The sequence below is a fragment of the Ornithodoros turicata genome, chromosome 5 (genome assembly GCF_037126465.1).
Source record: "Ornithodoros turicata isolate Travis chromosome 5, ASM3712646v1, whole genome shotgun sequence".
NCBI classification, from domain to species: domain Eukaryota; kingdom Metazoa; phylum Arthropoda; class Arachnida; order Ixodida; family Argasidae; genus Ornithodoros; species Ornithodoros turicata.
The window spans coordinates 17,608,376-17,632,383 of record NC_088205.1 but is presented as its reverse complement, the minus strand read 5'-3'; the positions used below and the strand labels follow the sequence as shown (position 1 = coordinate 17,632,383).

The 24,008-nt window shown below is 45.7% G+C and overlaps 1 protein-coding gene across 1 annotated transcript in view; it reads right to left on the bottom strand.

The window, feature by feature from the left end:
• LOC135394142 (PAS domain-containing serine/threonine-protein kinase-like) overlaps positions 1-16,645 on the bottom strand; it is a 225,496-nt gene extending 208,851 nt beyond the window's left edge. The window contains exon 1 of the mRNA XM_064624685.1: positions 16,283-16,645. The gene's annotated coding sequence lies outside the window, so the exon portion shown is untranslated. The remainder of the gene's footprint in view (positions 1-16,282) is intronic.
• Positions 16,646-24,008: the final 7,363 nt, after the last annotated feature.

The window sequence follows — 24,008 nt, the reverse complement described above, 5'->3', positions numbered from 1 at the left end:
CGTTCCGGGTACAGGCACGTAACTTTCATTCTCGGAACGGAGCGTCATGCAGACGCATCAAGGCTACTACTTGATACAATGCGTAGAGTCCTCCGTGTTCAGCTATAGCTGGCCTCTGCAAATCGCTTTAACCCCCCTAACATTTTACCGCAATAAATTCCAAACGTTGGTTCCTGAGACACGACTCAGTGATCAATGTCATTGTCCCACGATGGAATGGGGAGATATGTTCCTTGTGGAAGAGGAAGGTTTAACCGGAAGAAGGGTGGGGCTTTGAGATACAAAAAAAAAAAAAAAAATACAGAACTGAAAGGAAAGAAAAAGCCGATGCCTTTTACATGGTGTTCTTATAATTTATATCAGTAAAATTAATTATGATATAACGATATAATAATAAGACATCTATAATTTCCGATTAAACTTGTAATTATTCGGTACAGCCCTATTTTATTTATTTATTAATTTACATATACTGCAACCTCACTAGAGGTTATTGCAGGAGTGCATAAAAAAAACGATCTATAGGCAGTTCGCAAACAGTGCCGTCCATAGTGTTCCAGGCGGCGACACAACACGGAAAAAAACTATACTTGAAGCAGTCTACGTACGCGATATGAAAACTGAGTGAGACTTAGATGATGAACACTTCTGAGAGAGGACGCTCTGGCATAAGAAAGGTATTTATTAAAAGAAATCTTCAGTTTATCGTGAATGATCGCGTGAAAAGTCCTGAGAGAGAGGGCGCGGCGCCTGGCCTTAAGTGGACTGCGACCAAGGTCGTGAAGCGCTGCACTTGGCGAAAACAAAGGGTCGTACCTCGCCAAAATCTATCTGATCCCTTACTCTGGACCTGCTCGACCTTTTCTATATCAGAGTTGCGGAAAGGGTTCCAGGCTTCGCAAGCATATTCCAGATCTGGACGTTCCAGAGTTTTGTACGGAAGCAGCTTAGTCTCGACATTGGAAAATTTCAAAGATCTCCTCAAGTAAGCCTACCTTTTTCAGAGCTTTAGAGCATACATTCTATATGTGAGGAGACCAAGAAAGCTTAGAATTCAAGGTAACCCCTAAATATTTATAAGCATCAACCCTAATTACGGGCAACCCATCAATTTTATAGTCAAAAAGTAGTGGATTGTGGCGGCGGGTGAAAGTTACCATTGCGCATTTTTCTGAATTGATATCCATACCCAATTCACTGCACCAAGTAACTATCTTATTTAGGGATTCCTGAGGTGTTAACTGGTCACTGTAGGCTGCAACCTCTGTGTAAACAACACACACATCCGCATACAACCTTATCTCTGCCGGAACGTCCCTTACAATAGCATTGATAAAAAAAGAAATTTTCAGTGATTATGGACCGCATTGTCTACTAATGTTAATTCGGCGAAACAACCGACAGAGCTGGTGAGACATACTGCACATGTTCAGTATTACGTGTTATTATAATACAAAAATAGCATTACTGCCCACCCCTTGATGTACCACGTGGGTGGCTGCATGTGCTGCCCTGCATAATCGCACCGCATAAAAATAGAAATGCACCTCTGTACGACCGCTGTTGGCGACCTACAGCTGCGCTCATCGGGCGATTGCTTATTTTTATAGACGATGTTATTTTGTACCCCGGGGTATTGTATCCATACATATGTAACGTCCCTAATTTAGCTACGACGGGATTGATTCCAAAACGGTCTTCTATTTTACGTAACCCCTGTGCGTGAAAGCTCCAAACGATTTTGAAAAGAAAAGTCAGAAATAAAACCCGCCATTCCCTTGCGTACTCGTCATGCGCCTGTGGCATAACGTAACGCACATGTGTATGTACGGAACGTCGTTACGAAAGCCACATTGTAAAACGCTGACGTACTGCTTGCGACATACTTGTCTGCAGTGATGGGCAGTATTTAAATGCATTGTAATTAAAATACTATTTAAAATATAAATACATGTATTTATATTTTGTATTTAAATACAGGCTCGAAAAATGTATTTATAACTATATTTATGTACCAATTTTCGGGTATTTATTCTTGTAAATACTTTATAAATATTCCTAAATACAGAATATGCTGACTCATACCTTGAAGTTGCCTTGCATTAAAGTTGCTGTCGGCACAGTTCCCCCTGAAGTCGGCCCAGGACGCATACTAACCCCCCCCTGTCCCCCACTCCTTCCTGCTCTCCTCTCTCCATCTGTCCACGTCTGTATGCCGCTCATAGCCACAGTTGCTTCGCGGCGCTAACACGAAATAAAAAGACATTAAAGTTGCACCTTTCGGGGAGAAGGGAGAGTTTGGGGCGCAATTATGCCGGGTTTGCGCTAGCATGTGCATGCGACAAACCATTTTAGATGGCGAGTTTTTCACTGTTGTTGCGGACAGCGATCGCGACTACCCGATTACGTTGTTCTACGAAGCATCTTCGTCAAATTTAATACAACCACTTGTTCATCGGCACCTGTGGAGAAGCTGTTCTCCTTTGCGAGTTTGATTGTACGGCCGATCAGAAGATGCCTGAAAGAAGCAGTCTTCGGGAAATTTCTAATATCGCCACGATAATCTAACAAATAAATGCTATTGTTCCTTGCTGATTTGTTCTTATAATCATCGTTATTGATGTAACTCCAGATGACATCTTCCTTACATTATTTATGGTAGTAGTTACGGTATTTAGATCATGACTGTATTTATATTTTGTATTTAAATAGTCATGTTGAAAACTATTTATGAAGAGCATTTAATACCCCTTTCAACAAAGTATTTTGTATTTATATTAAAATAATTCAAAAATATATTTATGCCCATCCCTGATTGTCTGTAATCGTCGTCTGTTATAGTATGGCCACGTACTCCAGAGCCGTTTCTGGAGTACTCTAGCAGACGATGCCTCCCCCGGAGGCGATTATGGTACAAACTCTTCGCGCACGACACCGCCGGCAGGGGACAGCTGAGACCACGAGTTGGAGGTTTCAGACAAGGGTGTCGCAGGCAGTACACGAGAGTAGAGTATCTACTAACAGCAGAGCTTTTCTTTTTTCTTTTTTTTTAAATTGAGGAATTAGTGTTCAGGCGAGACGGGCAAAAGATCGAGTTCCCGGGTGAGAGCAATGCTGCTTCGTGAACTTGAGGGTATCGCTTCTTTCCTAGTTATTTGCTATATCTCTACCTTGCCTAAGTTTTCCCCTCACATTACGTCGACCTTTTCCTTCAGCTTTCTTTACACTGCGGTGACTTTTCAGTCTTTCTAGGTTCCCGCAATGTTTCCTCATATAACGTCAATTGTTTCCTAAATTTTCCTTACTTCTTTATGAACTCTTCCCTAAGCACAGTTCCCCCTGAAGTCAGCCCAGGACGCATACTAACTCCCCTGTCCCCCACTCCTTCCTGCTGTCCTCTCTCCATCTGTCCTCATCTGTACGCCGCTCATAGCCACAATTGCTTCGCGGCGCTAACGCGAAAGGAAAAAAATAAACGCTTCCCTAAATTTCCTCACTTTATTGCCACTCTTACGAGTACATTGTTTTCCTCGGATTAACCGACTGTTTCCTAAAATTATCTCTCGTTACAGCGACACTGCCCTATAAATTTCCCTTTATTATTTTATATTGTTTCCTGCACTTTACTGGCTTTGATGGTGATTCTTCCCTACATTTTCCTCGTTTTATCGTAAGCGTAGCAATATTTTCCTCTCATTTATTTCGACCCTCCCCCAAATCAGCATCACCTTATTGCAACCCGACCTAATTTTTGTCGATGAGCTTACAACAAAACAATTTCATTTAAATGACGATGAGTGGGGAGTTTCATCGCCAGGGGCGATACTGTACCCCATTACTGGCGGTAATGCGTGGTGAAATGGAATAATAAGTCACCTCCAATAATTCAATAACGTAGCCTACATAAAAAAATACATCAAATTACGCACTCAAGGCCAGACGTTCTTTATCCTCTTCTAAAAAGAAAGCAGCCGCATTTTTCGCGTGCCTATTGTAATATCTCTTTCTCTGTCCACACGCAGTGATAATGCTTCCAGGGAACATTGCAAGCTGCTATCATGGCAACAGGTGCTATAGGAATCGTGCTCTCATAGATGTATGCTGATTCTACGATTATGTAATCGTCGTTGCATCGTAACGCGATACTTTTCTTTTTCTTGCGTGTTTGTGCGCCAGAAATTGCTTTCGTGCGTGGCGTAGAGCAAAGGCAAAGCACCGCGTATATAGTTCACGTTGATCGGCGATCGCCTAGATGCATATTGGAGCCGTCCTTCCTTTATTAGCTTACTCATGATTTTGACCATCTTCTCTTCTTGAGCAATGCTTAAAGGGGGAACTCCGCAACTTTGTTGTTACGGGTAGTTCCACACACTTTTAGAAGTCGGTACCCAACGCCTTGGAGTTACCCCCCCCCCCCCCCCCCTCCATCGCAGCGCACGTCCAGAATCGCTTGTGGAAAAAAGATCCAACGGGAAAAAAGATCCATCGGGAAAGAACATCCAACGGGGTCACGTGACAGATGGAAAAAAGATCTAAAGGGAAAAAAGATCCATGCGGAAGAAACATCCATAGGGAAAGAAGATCCACGCGGCAAAAGGGTCAATAGGGAAAAGGAATCCAAGCGAGGAAGCGCGTGAATGTGTAAATCGGATCGAAAAGAATGCTTAATAAGCGGGCCATCGTATCATAGCGCCAGTTTTTATTAAGTTTCACCCGATATTTCCACGAAGACCGCAGGACCAGGGAACCAGGGACCACAGAACTTGTGGGAATCCGCCCGTGTAATCCCACTCGGTTGAAGGACGCGACCTGTACAACACACTAAAACCGCCACGCGAAACAAAGACACTGCGGAATGTTCTGTGTCTACTGGTGTGTAACGTGTATTATGCAGAGGAATCCGAGGAATCGCACCTGATTCAATTAGATTTCGCCAGAACTGGGTTGAATCAGGTCGAGCTGAACCCGATTACACCCGAGTTATTGAAGAAATATATAACCTTATTTCTTCCCCCCCCCCCACCACGATGATGCTGAAAACTATAACAAAAAATGTCAGGCCGTACGGCATATCTGCCTTCTGTCAGATTCGCAAAAATTTGGAGCCACGCACATTAGAGTTTTGCAATAGTCCCCAGCTTCCTCATCCTAAGGGAGAAAATGCTCCGTTGTGAATCACCACTATTCGGACACGAATTGAGTAGTCTTTCGTTTTGCAGCAAGGTGTCATTGCATTCCGACAGCCACAAACTCATTTCAAGATATCTCTAACTTGCACGCCGATATCAATAATTGAGTCCAAGTAGTTCATAACATCAGGAAACGTGGGGACGTGCTCTGCTACATACGTTGCTAATCTGTCCATCTCGGAAAGCAACAGTCTGTTCCTCCGAAGCACGCTTGGGCACTGTGGTCTTCCCATGGCGAGGGGATCAAGCCTCAGAGCATCCATCCGACTCTGAGTGACATGCTGCGAAGTTCCAAGCCACTGCAACAGCTCTGCCAAACTGGGGTGCCGGCTGTCGATTCGACTCAGTAGGCCGTTGTGTCAGTCTTCTACCATGTTCGTGATTCGAGGCCCGGTACTCTTGAATTGGCCCCATATGTCTTTGATGATAGCATTTTCGATCCAGAAACTCTCGAAGTACCAGGAGAAGTACCGGGTGATCGGAATCGCTTCGACTGAACTGACGGATTGTCATTCGCACAGGGAACCAGCAGACGGCTTGTTGGCGGTATTAGCGACCGATTTTTTATACCATCTTCTTTGCAGTTTACATATTAAGGATATATTATTACTTATTAATATTTGCTTATTCTAAAAATATTGATTGTGAATAATTCATGAAATACAGTAAGCAACAATAATAACAACGAGTGCTTAGGGTACTTCGTTTTCGGGTTAAACCCGATTTTTCACGATAGTTCCGTCCCGAACAAGTTTTCAAGAATTCGGATAAAACCCGATATCTACCCGAAATTCTTGTGGTCCTTCAACTTGTCGTTCTCTGCAAACTATCGGAAAAGTAAATCATAATATCAGCAAAGACAGCTATTTGTGACAACCTATTTGTCCTCTGTTTATGATCACCTCCTGCAAGAGTCAAAGACGAGCTTTTGTGGAGCTCGGGCAAGTGTTTGAATACCGTGGTCATTCACTACCCTAGTTCCGGGCGGAAATATAAATATTATTGTTTCTCGTCCCCGTGTCACAGCAGCGGCTTGTTTCATATGCCTTTCGTTTCACCCGAAACTTCCCTGGAGACATATCAAACAGACATCATAGCGCCCGATTTCCCCCGAATTCTCGGTTGTAAATAGCACCCGATTTTCCCCTCAATAATTTAAAAACTCATAAAACCCGAAAACGAAGAACCCTACTCGGAGTGCTTAAGTGACGACGATGTAGTCGGATGTTTCGTGCTGAGGCGGCAACCTATCCCATCGCTTGAGGGGGAATGGTGAATGGAATGTTCAGAGCTCACGCAGGAGCCCTGTTGCTGTTAAAAATGTGATGAGGGCTTGAAGAGCTCGTAGCTGATTCGCTGGGTTGGCTGGAGGCACGGACGAATGCAAACCATGCAGCGGATAGGTACTACATTACTTCTTAGGAGGAAAACATGTACGCAAGGAGCCATGTCGCAATGCGAACTGCAACTGTACAACAGAAAGAAGTTCCAAAGTGGTCACGTGACAGAGGGAATAAAGATCCATACGGAAGAAACATCCATAAGGAAAGAAGGTCCAAGCGAGAAAGAAGATCCACTCCTGCTTATTGTAACGTATGCAGTGTGATATGTTTCACAAGATGACAATATGACATCGTGTGCAGTGTTCTCACCTGCACTGCACTTGATCTCGAACCTCCCTCGCTATGTCAGTGACGTCAACAGTGTGGAAAAGTAACGTGACGAGCCAGTTTTTGCTCGTTTCAACACTGTGTACCTTTTCAGCTTTGTCAGACGAATAGGCATTGACATCCTGCAACATAAGCTGGGCATTTTGGGATCCGGAAAGATCGTACCGGAAAAAACGTCCCCCGGAAAAAAACGTCCCGGTGGGAACCTAGGTTAGAACCGGGTCCTAAGTTCATTTTCAGAGGTTAGGTTAGTTTAGGCTTGTTTTTGACAGTTCACCATGCGGTTGAGGGGGGGCTACCCACAGCTGCATAGGCACGCGCCGTTTGACGAAAACTATTTTCTTGATACTTTTCTTGCGGGGACGATTTCTGCGGGGCACATTTGCTCCAGGGGACGTTTTTTCCTACACCCGGGCTTTTTTGTGGCGTGTTACTGTCGAGTGGCCTGCCTGCCGGCATGGCGACATGTCCTGGGTCGACTTCACGGCAAAATGTACCGACACGTGCCTTACAGCATTTGAGAAAAACAAGGGAAAAGCATAGCTGGTGCCGCATTCCGGACCCGGGTCACCTCCCACTAAGCTAGCTAGCGTCAGCGAGTCGTTTTAATGTCACGGATTGTCCAGGAACACGTGTTCGCGTCATTAAAGTGCAACTGTGCTCATTATTCGAGCAACCTTCCTCCTTTGCAAAAGAAAAACAACTTGCAGGAGGGTTGCTCAAATAATTATCAGATTAGGACTTTAATGGTGCGAGCACGTGTTCTTAGGGACAATCGACGGCATTAAAACGATTCGCCGTTATCCGTCTGCACACATTTCACGGCACCTGACGACACGTCAGTGACAGACGCCGGTGAAACTTTCAGGACGTGCAGCTGTCTGCCGTGGCCAATCTGGAGCAGACATTGTGGCACTCTAAATGCAGATCATACACTCTAAAGGGCGCGGGGAATATCCTTATCGGTATCCCCTTTATCTCGCGCGTCTCGCCTCAGGTGCACGCCGATGACAGGGAAATGACGAAACCAGGATCATTGGCCCTGAGGGTACTGGAACCCGGGTTTACGTCATACTGACGTCACGTCGAAGGACTAAAATCCGCTTTTACTCCTCATTACGACGACTGCCCTTGGTTGGCTTTGTTTGCTCATCCTATGGGAGCAATTGAGACACACATTGGATGATAAGGGTAATAGTTTGTTTTGCACAGCGAGGCAACAGTGATCATGAGCGACGCCACAGTGGCTGGTCTGTAGAGCAACCTTGTCCATCTGAGAGCTCTTTATCGGCCGGATTCGAACCCGCAACCTTGGGATGAGACAGCTGATACGCGTTACTGGTGGAACATATCGAAGTGTAAATACTTTTTCGAAGCCAAAACGGGGTGCTATAGTATTTTAGAGTGATGTGAAATGAAATTTATGATTTGCGTCGATATTAACCCGCATACCAAGTTTTCCAACAAAATCGGCACCGCGAGTACTGGAGTTCATCTATCCCGTTGAAGTCGGCTCAGGACGCATAGTAACCCCCCCCCCCCCACCCCCTGTTCCCTACTCCTTCCTACTGTCCTCTGTCCACGTCTGTACGCAGCTCATAGCCACAGGTGCTTCGCGGCGCTAACACGGTAAAAAAAGAAAAAAAAAGAGAAAAGAACCCTCGTCCGGCTTTGACATCATTGCAGTCGTCGTCGCAGAACAGGAGAGATCCACCAATGGGGATGGCGGTCCCTACTCTGACGTCAGAACTTGTACGTGTGTTCGAGGGTTCGTATATCTAGTCAGGTGCGAAAAAAATTTTTTTTTTTCCCCTCAATACTGTGGTGTACATGATGTAGTGAACCACATCAATCAATGTATAAGAACCCCTTTAATCGATAACGCGGAAAGAATAAGCATAACGTCGCGGCACACCATGCCTTACAGGCGTGCAGATATGGACTATGTAAGTATTCCTTTCTCGAGTTTAATAACTTTTCTTTTAACAGATATGGAATAATGCGTTTGTCTCGTGTTCGGTTCTACAACCTGTGGTGTTGTACAGTGGTAGTAGGCCGTGTACGTAGTGTACCAGAAGGTGCTGTTGGCTCCGGGTGCGCTAGGGTTATAAGGTATGAATTGAACTCGGGGGAGAAATTGGGTATATGAGCAAGTGTAAGCAAAATAGATTGTACTTAGACACGGCCCCGCGATCGCTTCTCAAACGGAGCGGAGAGAGCGATCGAGGGGCCGTGGCTTAGGTATGCACAGTCATTTTCTTTGTATTTTTGCGTACTACTTTGTGCACACAAACTATACTGACTGGACACGCTGACATGAAAGGGAACACTCGCCTCGAACCTTTCGCACAGTTTGCATTCCGTACCGTTATCACCGTTGGCGCTGCGGTGACTTGTCATTATCAGTAAGTCATAGTAATTAATAATGATTAAAACGAGACCATGTTCCCACCGAGGCAGCTTCCTGAGCAAAGCGTGCACAAACGAGCTTCGGTTTCGACAAAGTTTTCACTACTATATGGAATGGGTCATTAGAAAAGATACGAGCCGCGGAAGAGGCGCCCGGTGGTCAAAAGCGCTCTTGGTCATCTTTCTTGTTCGTTGCAACCAAAGCGGGACAAAACGCCGTCCCACAGGCAGGCTGGTGGAACAGCGGGACACAACTGAAACCTCAATTAGGACGTCTGGTCACTCTAGTTCATCTGGAAAGCGATATTCCTTTATATCGGCCTCCCTTTAAGATTACCTAACGAGAGATTAGATCGTCCTAAAGGGCAGGTTGGGTGAATCCGCACCTCTCGGTTCTCCCCCAAAGGGTAGAAGTGACTGGCTTCACAACAGAAATTGATCGCATAGGGCGCTCGTAGCCAACCATCATCATCGCGAATGACGGCGTTCTCTTACCTCATTTGTTAAACACGGTAGGAGTACGGCTTTTTGTGACACTTATGCAGTTGCGTTAATTATCTCAAAAGCAGTGGGAAGACTGTTCCAGCTTAAACGAGCGTTATGGCAATCAACGCCTGAAGTATAAGACTGAACGCGTACAAATCACTTGTCCTACCAATATTGCTATATGCTTGTACTGTTTGGGACCCATATCTTGTCAGTCACAAAAAGAAATTAGAAAGTGTTCAAAGAAGAGGGGCTCGGTTCATTTATAGGGATTTTCGAGCGAGCACATCTGCTACTAGGCTGTGCCGCCGAGCAAGACTGCCTCCTGTATATAGAATTACAATTCAAGACATTACGGCTTAAATTCATTTTTCAACTACTCAGCAGCTTGCGCCCTGTCGCTTGCTTGGTCAAAGACTACTATGGGTTCCAGACACAAACATCACCTTCATTTACAGGAATACTATGCCCGTACTGATGTGTATAAGAATTCCTTTTATCTAAAAACAATTCGCGAGTGGAACTGTCTTCCCGAGAGTGTTGTTAGTGCAAGGGATTTTTCCGGTTTTGTACAAAAGTTGGAGTGTTTTTTTATATGCCAGCTGACTCCTGTAACCACCCCCTTCGGCGGGTCAACCGTATCCTAAATAAATAAATCTCAAAAAAAGGCGTACGCCCGGCACTTTCCACAAATCGGGACTGATAACGGTGTGCCTTGGCTGTATTGTGTGGGAGAGTTCTGTTTTGGGAGTTTGGGAGCGTTTGAGGACATATTGGGATCTTAAACTTCGTAAGAAATTTGTTGTTCGGTTCGATGTCCCCCTCGCCAGATCAAAAAAAAAAAAAAAATCGTAAAAAGAAAAGGTTATTCATACTTCGTAGGAGAGAACAGTTTTAAGTTTTATTGACATTCGGAAACAAATCTGGAACGTCCAATTTTTTTTCGGGCACTTTTTACATTGCTGAGCAGAGTTTTACGGATAAATATTTATCCATTCAGCGAAACACACTGACATTAGGCTCGGAGCCTGGCACTGAGTGAGCAATCCGAAAACATTCCCCACAAGGAGAACCACTCCCCTTAAGAAAACCAGATTTCTCTGGGTTTGACCGGATTAGCGAGCAACTCGATTAGGTCTATTGGGGCAATGACATGGCTGCAGCGTCAGCACGTGTCCGAAACGCCATTGCAAATGCATGTGACGCACAAAATATTCCGTTTGGCATATTCGTTGGTGCCGATCCTCTTGTCTTCATGACTAGGTGCGATAATAAGCCTATTGCGTTAATTGTGACTATGCCTCATTTCTGATACGATTAAAAAGATAACAGCACTTAACCAGTTGGGCATTGTGTTTGACTGGCTATCCCAACATTACCTTAGTCTAGAATGGACAAAGGGCCTCTTAGTCACTTCCGGAATCACTCTTAGCCGCTATCCGTTTATTATCTTCATGACAATCTCAAGCGGCGCATTCAAAAGAAAAAAATATGTTATCACGATAATCCTATATATCCTTTGTTGTGCCCTCTGTGTAGTCTTGGTTGGTGCATTTTCCCGGCATTTTGTTTTAACCGGTGGATTCAGTTTCATTTTATTTCAGTTTATTTCTTCAGTTTATGTTTACTACTCGTTTTCTCTGATGTTCACTCGTTTAAGTAGCTTTAGCCGCTATGGAGCAGACGGCGTTCCATGCTGATATTCGTCCATCGGCCATGATTTCAAGTATTAAACATTTTTGGCAAATAAATAAAAAATAAACAAATGACGTTTTTCAATGATTTATTCCCGTTGAATGTGGACAAATTTTAACAATGTATTATTGTTTGTAATCAACTAACCATTGTATAGGAGAAAGAACAGCTTTAGTTTATTTACTTTTCGCCTCTGTGCAGGTGAATCTAAATTTAGTTCTTGCAACAGACATGTAACCGAAGAAGTCCTTCGAAACCTAGACAAGTTAAGCAGGGGAGCAGATCTCTGTACTTTTCTCTCTCTCTCTCTCGCTCTTTTTTTTTTTTTTTTTTTTTTTTGATAGCGTGCATGTGTAGTGAGGCTCCTGCTCATTTCCACTAAACGCTCAAAACCACCAACTTTTTTTTCGGTGCATATGGGCGTTTGGAGGTTGAGCGTTTGGAGGTTATGAGCATTTGGTGCTTATGAGCTACTACCGAGTTTGTGGATGCACATTCCGACCGTTACTGGTGGCTCAAGGGTTATGCGGAAGATTAGGAGGTGGCAGGATAGACTCTTACCCACGGCTGTGACAACTGAAGATTTCCCTGTGCCTTCCTGTAGAATCTTTCAGAAAGTTGTCGATGCAGTTGCCCGCGAGGTGGGCCCAGTCTCTCACCCCGGAGTAAAAAGCAAATGACCACTTTTCGCGTGCTTACATGGTGCAGACCCCATCCTCGAAATGAAGTATGTTGTAATGATGATGATGAGGTAGCTGTTTTTTTCTTTTTTTTTTTGTACATCATGCTGTAATAGCGCACGCTTTGGTGCTTTATGGCACAAGAAATAGCGCACGCGATGAAGTATCGAGAAACACAAATGCACATCACACACAGAGTTCAGAAGAAATACGAGACTCAGAATCCTTTTTATTCCGTGCTGGCGCCGCGAAGCAACTGTGGCTATGAGCGGCGTGCAAAGGTGGACAGACGGAGAGAGGAATGAGTGGGGGGTGCGTCCTGGGCCGGCTTCAGGGGTAACTGGAAAACCCAGGGAGAAGCCGGTGGTAGGATTCGAACCCACACCCTCTGACAGTCGGTCAGCGATGCCACCAATTCAGCACTACAACGTTCATCACGACCTTGGGGCGACCTCTAACGGAAGTATGCACACGGCCATGCCGCAGGTGAGACTCCCATTAGGTTAGACAAAAGAAATGTTCAAGTGGTCCCGTTAATTTCTCAAGCTCTGCCAACTTTAGTTGCGGCATCGGTGATCCTATCTATCATGACATCAATTTTGATCTTGAAAGATGAGGGAGGGAACTGCCTCCTTTCCAATTCCCTCTTCCTGGCAGTCACACAGGTGTGGGTTCGAGTCCCGGCCGCTCTTTGACTTTCCTCCCCCTAATTTCTCGCTATGCGTAGCGAGTGTGGTTCGTTATCTGCGGCACCCTGCGTATTCTGGCCAATTTTTGGACCAACACGGACAAGATACTGGGAAATCCCCAACTCGTATCCATATGTATATTCCTTTATGATTACACCTATTCTGTAATGCCCAAAACTGTTTATGACGTGCGTCGCATTGAGTTTTATCTGAAGGTCGCGCCATATTTATATATAGACGCTCGGCTGATCTCTAATTGCAAACGTGCTCCTTTTCTGATAAACGGTGCACAACTGATTTCGCGCGCGGAGAGAGTAAAGATTATAATCTTTGCTAGCACACCCCATGCATTTATGGAGATAGAATTCGCCTTGGAATGATTATGAGACTGATATGGAAGAAGGCTTTGAAGGCACTGGGGCTTGTGTGAACCGACAGGCGGCCTATAAAGCCAGACTCATTTCTAATATTTACACTTCAGACCTTTACACTTATAAAGTTCATCAGAAGCCTCGGGAACACTTCAGATGGTACAGCCGGAGGCACTTCCGCGTCTTGATCACGATCATGTATCCAAACGATCACACGCTATTTGTTTTGCCACTACTCAGATATCTACATTAAAGCCCCCCCCCCCCCCCCTCCATCCAACGCCCCTAAGTACAGCCAGAAGACCACACAATATGTTGCTTCAGATTTGCTGTATGACTCAGCATTGTATTCGCAACTAAACGCATAAACGATATATTCCCAATATCTCCTTAAAAAGTCAATCTAAACGACGGTATCGGTGTCCTCACTTATCATGGAAGTGGAATACGTTCATGTGCGGAATTCTTCTCTCATAAGATGTTCCCTGAGCAGGAAGGTTTGTTATCTACGCCGATCAGGGAAAGGCAGAATATATAGGCGGAACATTGTCGCATTATCTATCTGGTGAAGTGTTTTTGGACTAAACTGCAAGTGGTAGTTGAAGGAAGAGAGTGCAACTTCAAGTGCAGATAAAACAGAAGAGCTATTTCCAACGTTGTGTCTTGCGAGGAGGTTCATGAAACAGGAGGACCGAAAATATATGAACCAGGCTCATAAATCTGACGGCTGTTACTAAAAATGACTAGCGTGATTAAAGGGCCTCTAAAACGCGCCAAGTGTCTGTTTACAAAGCCCAACAAGTTGCGTGAGACTTTTCTAGTTTGTTTTGTACATTTAATGGCAAGTACTTTATCATAATTTCCTTCCATTTCCCAACGGGCTCCGTTCCGAGGCCACCACATGATGCACGCCTCGTGTCTCCATTATTATCGTGGCCTACATCACTTAACAAATATCTTGGGTAGGTACCTTTACTGCGTGCGCTTCCACAAAACGATATTTTAAGAGAGCACTGAGAATTTACTTCTTTTTCGCTCTTACTGTCGCTCTTCTCTAATCGCTTCGTACCTGTAGTATCTTGTGGCGGAAATAGTTTACTGTTTCCAATATCCCTTTCAATTATCTCGCAGCACCAGCGAACAAATCTCCGCAACTTCGTAAAAGCGTGATACGGAAAAACATTGGAACGGTGCACGAGAACTAATCGAAACCGAGATTCAATTACGGAGAAAATGGTCGAATCGTCATTTTTATGCCATTATAAAGATTAAATCACAGCGGACATGAACGATATTACCGTTTACATAGTCACTCGAGGGAGTATCTCCCGATACCCGTGCTTATAGTGTATAGTGCGAAATCATCGCTGCCGCTTAACAAACGATTAAGGAACAACAACTTTCTTTCGGGGATACTTAAAAAATAGTAACAAATACACACCTACCATACGCAAGAGCTAAAAACAATTTGAAAGCATTGATGTTTCGGAGCCCATACGGGTGTCAAAATCAGAATGAACCGTCAGGCATTCGTCCCTTCGACGCTATTTATTGAATGGGGGGTAGCAATCCGGAAGCGGGCCTGGGTGTATGAACGAACACCCCGGTCCACTTTCGGATTGCTACACCCCCTTGTTCAATAACTAGTGAACGAGCGAGTTTATTCAGATGATGGAACCTGTATGGGCTCCGAAACGTCCATGCTTTCGTTCTTTATTTATTTATTTTATTTTTTTCTGGTGCTTGCCGGTGTGTCGTCTTTCTGACGTGTTCGAACCTAAGTATGGACGTTTAAGCCCCTCTCTAGGCTTGTGCCTACTGGTTGCAACAGCTGGCCGTACGCCGTGATAAGTAGTGCGTCGACCCCAAGATGGCTTCTGGTGGCGGTGCATTATTATATTTCCTCCGGCGGAGTAATTCTGTTAGCATTGGCGGACTACATTTCGTGGCAGACACGAGATGATCTCGGGTCTAGTATATTCAATTACTCAATAAAGTGTGCACCCCCCCCCCCGAATTGGACTGTTCTCTCTCTCTCTTTTACTAAACTACAGGCGTTAATTAGTAAGTATGCCCACCGCCTCGACCGTCTCCGTGTGGGTGGAGAAAATGGGAGAGGGAATAGAGAGTTTTAGTAGATCGTACGCTATCGCCTTGGGTACGTAGGAGATAGCGTTGATTGTTCTGCGCATGCCCATAGCAGAAAGAGGGCCTCGCGCAGTGCGCAGAACACGAACGCTATCTCTTACGTACGCAAAGACGCTAACGTACGATGAACTATGTCGAGGATGAGTGCGTTTCGTTGTTGTGTGTGCTGCGTTTCCACCAGGCTTGATAAGTTGATGAGAAAATAGATAACCCTGAAGGGAAATCAGAGTTCCACCGGTGATGCCTGTTTGATCAGCCCGCGTTCTTCGATCGAAACATTTCCTCCCAAACATGGAACCTCGCAGCGACATAGTGGCTACGGTAACCTTTGCCAAGTAACAACACTTCACGAGTACACCGCTCCCAGGGACTCATACAATTGTGAATGCCCATATCTCCTCTGGCGTTCGAAGGTACGACACTGACGACTGCGAAACACATTACGGGCCATTTCTACGGTGATAAGCGAGCGATAACGCTCGAGGTCGGGCATTACCTCGCCTTCTGCACTATATGATTCATGACGGAGGAATTGGTATGTTCGCAGAAGCAGCCGTTGTGCGTACTTCGAATGCTACTGGATCGTAGGAAAATATTGTACGTTTTATCAGGCAGGAAATGCCTACGTTTTCGTCGTCATAAGATAGTATAGGCGACGCGAGGAATCTAGTGTTATGCGCTCAATTAACTGTTTGCATAAGAGCTGAGCAGGAGGCTCATTCTCAATAGCTTTGGCAGCGCTTCCCGCGCGAGCAGTGAGCGCGTGCTCAATGCACTGCCAAGGCTGTTGACATTCAGTCTGAGACTCGTACTAAACTCTTATGCAAACGGGCCACGCATCATTCCTCCAGAGCGGTAGTCGTGACGTTGCCCACTTCTGTGAGGGAACGACAGCGGCGAGCTCTTTCAGCAGCGTGGTTATGGGACTACCTTGAAACTACTTACGTGTATGTGCGTACGTAGTTGACATGCCCTCGTAGTACGTCGCCGGCTGACGTCCGTGTTTGATCCACTCGAAACCGTAGTGAGTGGTGGCGTTGCACGACACAATGTCCAGCATCGAGGCACTTTTGTTAGTACAAAACACACACACACACACACAAAAAGACATTGAACTCGGGGACGTAGGCACTAAGGATATTCACCAGCTAACCGGCGTCCTCTGAGACCTCTCAGCTTTCTTTTACCTTTTTTTCCGGCGTGGCAGGAACGGCACACTAACGTCGTTCCATGTTTGTCACGTCAGTCTCGTTTGCACGTGGCCCACAGCATTATGGCACCACCACTCACCAGCACACGAAACACCGCAGTAAATATACCTACATTCGACTGCGGATGCAGCTAAGGATTACGCTTGAAGGTCATAAATATACTGACAAGTTTTGAAAATATTCCATGGAGCACGTGGCGCTGCTGATCCGGAGGAGCTATGTTGCTTGTCTTTTTGTTTGATACTGTTTAAGGAAGCAGAAATCATTTCATCTCAAATGTATGAGCCTGAATACGTAAATTCGAATATTTATTGCGGAAAACGTGGTTGTCTGGACAAAGGGGTGGGCAGAAAGCGTGTCGTGATTTCTGATCCGTGACGTCACGCCACCCACGGGACCACGTGGATATCTGAGTTCGTTTTGTACCGGGTATATTAACATCATTAAAGCGTTTGTTTGTTTTACACGCTTTAGCATTTTAAAAATAACGATAGGCAGCGCTCAAGGTCCAAACCCAACACACACGAGAGCAACGTTATACACTCGCGTGACCTACCACTGCAAGAGATAGCGTCGCCACCGCTAGCGTCAGCGTAATATTTGTGCAGATAACCGCAATCTGTATCCGACAAAGCATTCACCTTCCGGTGAAGATGAGATGTTCTTCGTAACACTAGGGGGTGCTGGTGACCTCCGTGACGCATGTAGATCGCTATCGAGGTACACCGCACGACCCATTCGAACGCGACGCGCCCACCAACAACGTCACATCCATTTAGCCACTGACGTGACGACAAAGGCGTCACGTGTTAAGGAACGTATCCCGTCCAATCGCGCAGGAAACAGAGATGGCCTCGTGACAATACATTGAAATCAGGATGGTCCACTTCCTGGGTGTCTCACGCACGAGATCAAAATCTGCCAATACCAACTTATCGTTTCTGTTTACAGCAAAGACCTCATTTTCCCTTCTGGAAAGATGACGTGTTTTAGAGCAAAGTGTGACGTATCAAGTTGAGAAGAGAAGGTTTTGTTTGGAGGTGTGACGTTTCACTTTAATGACCTTTCTGTTTCTAGCCGCTTAAGAAGGAAATGCGTGTATCGCAGGGAAGTAAAAATAAAATAAAGAAGAGGCAAGGACAGTTATTGCTGTCTCCGAAAGGAACACAGTTTGCCATTAACGTTAACGGAAGCAATAATACCGTATCCACGCACTTGGCGTAAGATATGCCGTCTCCACAACTGTCTTTTCACTTACCTGATGCTCGTTTTGAATCTGAGCGATTCTTTAGCCGGCGCTGCGGACGACAGACGATACGTGCGAGATATGGCGAGATTTTGCGTCGGAGGAAAACCTAATGAAAACACCCAGACAGCGCAGCCGGAGTCTGAACTCAGGTCACCTAATAGCGTCGGCGCGGAAGGCGATCTTCTTAGCCACGGGAGAAACGTACCCGAGGTACCCTACTACGTTACTAGAAAGTTCTTACATTCTACAATACCGGAACCGAGACACGATAATTCCCAGTTAGACATTGCATTCTGCAGACCAGATATACCTATTGAGCGGGCGGTAGCAGGAAGAACCTCCCTGTGTGCACACAGAAGGGCTGTTTTTCTCTCTCTTTTTTTTTTTTTATCGCGTATTAGCACCGCGGAGCAACTGTGGGAAGTGTGCACACGTGGAAAAATGACAGAGGGGAGACAGGGGTACGCGTCGTGGGCCTACTTCCGGGGAATCTGTGTCGACACCCGCCTCGAAAAGCTAAAACTTACCGGTTCGAACCCCCTCCCTGGTCTTTAGCGTGACTTTGGAGCTACCACTAGCTAACGCGGCGATGCTGTGTACACACGCGTTCTTTATTACGTGAAGCAGTTGGGTACAGCCTCGAGACGCGATGTTTGCAGACGCCACATACACTGCAAACGCCTAATATAACTGAATTCCTGATCACTGGCGTAGGCAGGGGGATTCGAAAGTACAACCCCCCCCCCCCTAGAAACCGCCCCTTTGGGAGAGGGAAACGAAGATGAAATCCTCCTCCCCCATGTGAAGTTCCCACAGAACCCATCCGAAATATTTTTCTAGCGTTTTCGGTTTTCATTTTTGGGCGGATACTGCGTATGTTTTTCGGTGTTTATTGATTTTCACGAAATCGGCGTTTTTCGGTGTTTTTCCTGGCTTGTACATGGTTTGTTTACCCTACAGTCGTCGGCGAATAGAAATCACAATGTAATTTCTGCACGACGCTCATTCAAGACGGCGTTGCCCGCTGCGGCGGCGTTCTACGACTAAGAAAAAAGTAAACAGACATTTTTCAGAACCATGGTATTTCTGTGCGGTTTTTCAATCTGCATCAGCAACTTGCTGGGCATGTGCAGCAATTTATCTGTCATGTCCTGGAATGTCCCTCTGTATTCGATGTTTTTCGATTAAAACCGAATGAGGGAAAATTTACCCGGCGTATGTTTTAGGATTAAAACCGAAAAGGCGGAAGTTCCCGACCCAAAACACGCGTTGCTGTCCTGTACCCAAAGCCTACGAGCCATCTTCATCCTGCGCAGCCGTAATGTTCATTTGATACGGTGCAATGAAAGGCGTCTAGACGGTGCCCTGCAAGACAAGGCGGAAGCGAACGATATTCTTCTCTACGCAGTTGGCTCTGACTGCGGGTCGTTCACTGGCTGGTACTCACAACTGTTGACGCTCGGGGGTTGTCAAAACACAACCCTTTATCGTACTTTCTTCCGAGAAAGTAACTTGCGTGCATGCAAGCGGAAGAGACGTTCACGTGGAACGGACACGTTTGTGCTTCTCGGGAAAGGCAATCCGAGGATTTCGCCTCTGTGGAGGGTTTAATGGCCGCTTTCAGGACGTTGGCCTTGGCTATTCCGTCTCGCCACGGAAGAGTCGAAAAAAAGGGAGCTTCAACCTGTCTGTCTGTATGTACGTGCTTCCGCGGTCAGTGACATTAGCCGGAAAGCTCGTTTTTTTCGTTCTTTTTTTTTTTTTGTCTGCAGGGCGGTGGTCGCGCGGTGAGGCATCTTTTGTTTGGATACAACCAGAAAGAGCGCGACGTTTTTTCCGTGCTTCGGGAAAGGGGAGGAGGAAGTCTTTTTTACGCACGGAAAAAGTGGTGGGCGAGATGAAACGCGAGTTCTTTGGGTCGCAGGTACGACTAGAGGTGTGCGCGGGGGCGGATACATGTATTTGAACTAGTGCGGATGCGGCCGCGGATCTCACATGTGCGATACCATGTGTCAATTGTAATCGCACCCACCCCTAGTTACGGCCCCCAACTGCGCGGTTGGCAGAAAGAAATGATAAGTCACGTGGTACTCACGTGAGTTAATTTTCTCAGAGTCGGCATTTGCAGTCCTAGCTAATCAGTGGTATGGTACGTGTTGCTTTGGTGCGTTAACTTCGGTGTGGGAGTTTGGGTTAGAATTAGTAATTATAGATAGTTTTTTTTTTTTTTTAGTTTGGGATTTAGTAATTCTCGATACGGTCTTCGGTTCATTTCTCGCGTCGATCTCAAAAGCGATGGAGACCTGTTAAATGAAACCTTGAGTTAGAGACAATCTGCACGTACATCACAGACGGACATAGTGGCTCCTCTAAACGCTGTCGCTTTAATTCTCAAATCACTGATTAACGACCGTGTTATGATACATAGTCGTCGCGCTGTAAGTTATCACGTGTGTCAGCAAGCATGTCTCCGATTTCCAGTGTCGTCTTGACCTGCGATACGACGTTTATTATGATGGTAGGAAAAAAACCGGTGCAGAAGTACGACGCTCCTCGTATATGTAAAACAATAGACCAACTGTTTGGGTCCTTCTTTCTCCGCTATCATGAGACGCTGTCGAGTTTGAACCCGTCCCTTTGTTCATTGTCTCGTAATGATCGTAAGAAAGCTACGCACTGCCGTGTGAGGCACCGCCAAACAGCTGGAGCCATGAGGGGTGATGGTGTTGGCCGATCCGGAAACAACGATCGGGTGCCGTATCCACGTCGCTTACGTCCGAATTAGAGTTATGGCTTGCGATTTATACTTTATACATTTACTTTACCCGTCAAGCCACTTATCTGGCTTTTCGCTCGCCTCCTTTTCTCGTATAATAATAATAAACATTATTATTATTATTACTTATCGTTTATTCTGTGTTAACACCACCCCGATTTGGAACGGCACAGTTTAGAGAGTCGTGCAAGAGAAGCAACAGGAGAAGTTATCAATTAAGATATAAACGTTTTATTTTTTTAATTTTTTTTCTTGCTATGGCTATGAACTTCGGCTCTGGCTCCAGCTGGCCTTGGCTAGCAATGCAGATTGTTTTGCGATGCTTTCATTTTGACCGTTTCAATGGGGCGAGAACTAAACGGCGTAACTTTTGAAACATAACTTCCTGCTTCTGGTGTCTAGCCTAATGATGTTATTTTTTTATATGGACTTATATTTGGGTCACGCACGCTATATCTGGTGCTCTTTCTTGCGGACGATTGCAGTCGCCTTGAGAGGGTTATCCGTCAAAATGCGAAGGCCTGAAATGTTACCCACAGACACGCAGATTGAGCGAAATAATTATTTACTATCGCGTGACTTCTTTTCACTGAAATTTAAACTAAATTGGAGTGGTTCGGGCCACGTCTTTCTTCTGTTTGGAATGTAATCCAATTGGGACCGGCATTTAAATGTACACGCTACACTGCCGGTAATTTTGGCAAAGGAAAAGACAAAGCACACAGAAATTCCCTGCCCTGCTCGTTCAAGCAGACGACAACATAGTAAGGGAGCGCCATTCAAAAAGGAAACTAACCAATCGCAGTGAGCGCGGCATGTTATAGACGCGCCAGCGGGACGCGAGTGCAGCTGCGCTTACGAGGCTGAGAGGAAAAAAAAGTTTGGTAAACAGAATAGGCTACACAGGCTGCACACCTGTACGGCAGCTGGAGGCTTCGACGCCATGTCTGAAACGGAAGCCGTACAACCAACTGTGTGCCTGGCGCCTTTCTCACGAAGGGCTCCAGCACAAAGAAGTCCCACTAAGAATACTTCAAGTGCGGTGCTGCGTGTGTGCTGCAATATGTATTTAACGTGGAAATATAACCATATTTGTACGGAAACGATAGTAGAAAAGTTTACGGAGTGTCTTTGTCAGCAAGCTATACTCAGTTCGCTGTGCACATAACCAATACGCACGGAGAAGGTGCGACTGTGGTGAAAAGGCTTTCTCTTTTTTTTTTTTTTTGAACAAAATAGCAATGGAGGAAGCACTGGAAAATATATCGAAGAAGAAAAGCGACATTCCACAATGTGCCTTTTATGTCGAGCATTGTGGCGCTATAGCAATAGTATTTCCCTTTCTCGTTACGAGCAGACGTGGGCAAATGCCCAATTTTTCCTATTCCCCACCTCACCTCAATCTTTTTTTCTCCAAGTTTTCCTCACCTCACTTCAGACTTTTTCTGATAATTTCTCCCCGACGTCCGTGAAGTGAGGTGAGGTTGTCCTCGTGAGGATGCCCATCTAGGGTGACAGACCTGACTGTGATGGAGCAGAAGCAGCATCAACTGTGTGCAAGGCACAGCTCGCTTATAGCGGAGGAGTGACTTTCCCACGGGAGTTACGTAACTGCAAGAGGGGTGACTCGATCAGGGTAATCGCCGTGTTTTCTTCGTGCGTATCACTTGCCGTGATAAGGGTGCAGCTGATCGTCTCAACAGAGAAAGACCCAGTGCACCTGACCATAAATACGCGCAGATAAAGGACAGCCATATTTAGGCGAAGCCCAGTTCGCAAACAGAAATCGTCTCACAGACAGCCCCATATAAAGACGTTTATGGTTACAGACATCTTCATCACCGCTCTCTAATAACTGCATGCGCCTGGTAGGGACGACAAGGTGATTGTGCCAAGTTCGCAGATAGATAGGTATAGTCTGCTTTGTCGAAAGCCTTGTCGTCTGCTTCGGCAGGCGCATGCAGGCGACGTGCGTCGTCTGCTTTTTGTGAAACCTTAGCAGACGGCTACCGTTTGCTCATCTGAAGACGCCACGGTAACTTGGCGAAGGCCGAGTTAGAGGAAGAAGAAAAATGAGCAACGTTACGAGAGTGGGTTGGGCGGCAGTTGACACACAGCCAGGATTCTGAGTGTTTCCAAATTCGAACTATACGTGAGTCACGCGCGAGAGTCGTGCGGAGCGCGTGACGACGAGTCCCCGCCCGTCATGCAGGGCGGCACGCCCCCCCCCCCCCCCCCGGCCTCACTCTCAGTTTTACGAAAAAAAAAAAACTTTAAAAAAAACAACAACAACAGAAACAAAACAAGAAAAGTCAATATCCGAAGACAACACATAGTTTTTGGTTTTCCATAACATGTTCCGTTTTGAGAGTCTTATCGCCATCCACATTGGACAATGCTGCTGCTTTTCTTTTTCCTGTACCCTACTTGCCCTGGGTGTATTTACGTACAGTACCTTCGAAGGTTTCCACACGCGTAGAAATACACACACATATATTGTCCGGCATTCCCCGAGAAGATAGCCAATGTGTGCTGCGTTCCCAGAAATTGTCTGCAGGCACGTATTGAATGTGTGACTGTATATATATATATATATATCTGGTGCTGTCGCATCGTTCAATGAGTATCTGTTTCTCTACGTGCAGCCATAGAAGCCATCTTAACTGTAAGTTTGAATTTCAAACACGTCTAGCATCATTTACCTATTTTTTTAATGGCTTTCCCCCCCCCCTCTTTATATATATATATATATATATATATATATATATATAACATTTTCCGCATAGGGAGCCTCTTGCGGAGGCCGTCTGTGTTCTAAAATAGTCGTGACATTGAGAAGAAGGGTTCTTTCCCCCTCACCCCTTAGCCTTCACTGGCAAGTGTGGCTTTCTTTGGCTCGAGACACAAACTGAGCCAACCCTTTGAGAGCTGCTCTTATTCTGGTGCAACATAGCATCCGGGGATCTCGGAGGCGCCGACGAGGTATGGATGACGAGGGAAGGCATCTAGCGACCCTTCTGAAAAATGGCGGTTATGTAGCGTCTAGTCTCACGGCAGATTCTGAAAGCTGGGTCGCGTCGTGCTGTTTGGCTCCGACAGATAATGAACTATATAGTTCGTGGCGTCACCAGGCAAGTCACTGGCGTCATCGGTCGGATTCTAACCCGCTACCTTGGGATCCGTAGACGTTCCAGTCAATACACTGAGGCCGGTGGATCCGATGGGGATAAAATCGTTGTATATGGACTATTTCGCTTTGCAGAACCCACAACGTATATAGGACTATTATGGGTTTCGATTCACATCGAACGAACGGCATCACTAGGCGACAGAGTACTAATGATTTCAAAAGTACGGATCATCTGTTCACAGGTTCGGAGTCTAAAATCGGGCTGCACGCTATACTCAGTCTGGGGCCCTATTCTCGTCAGAGGA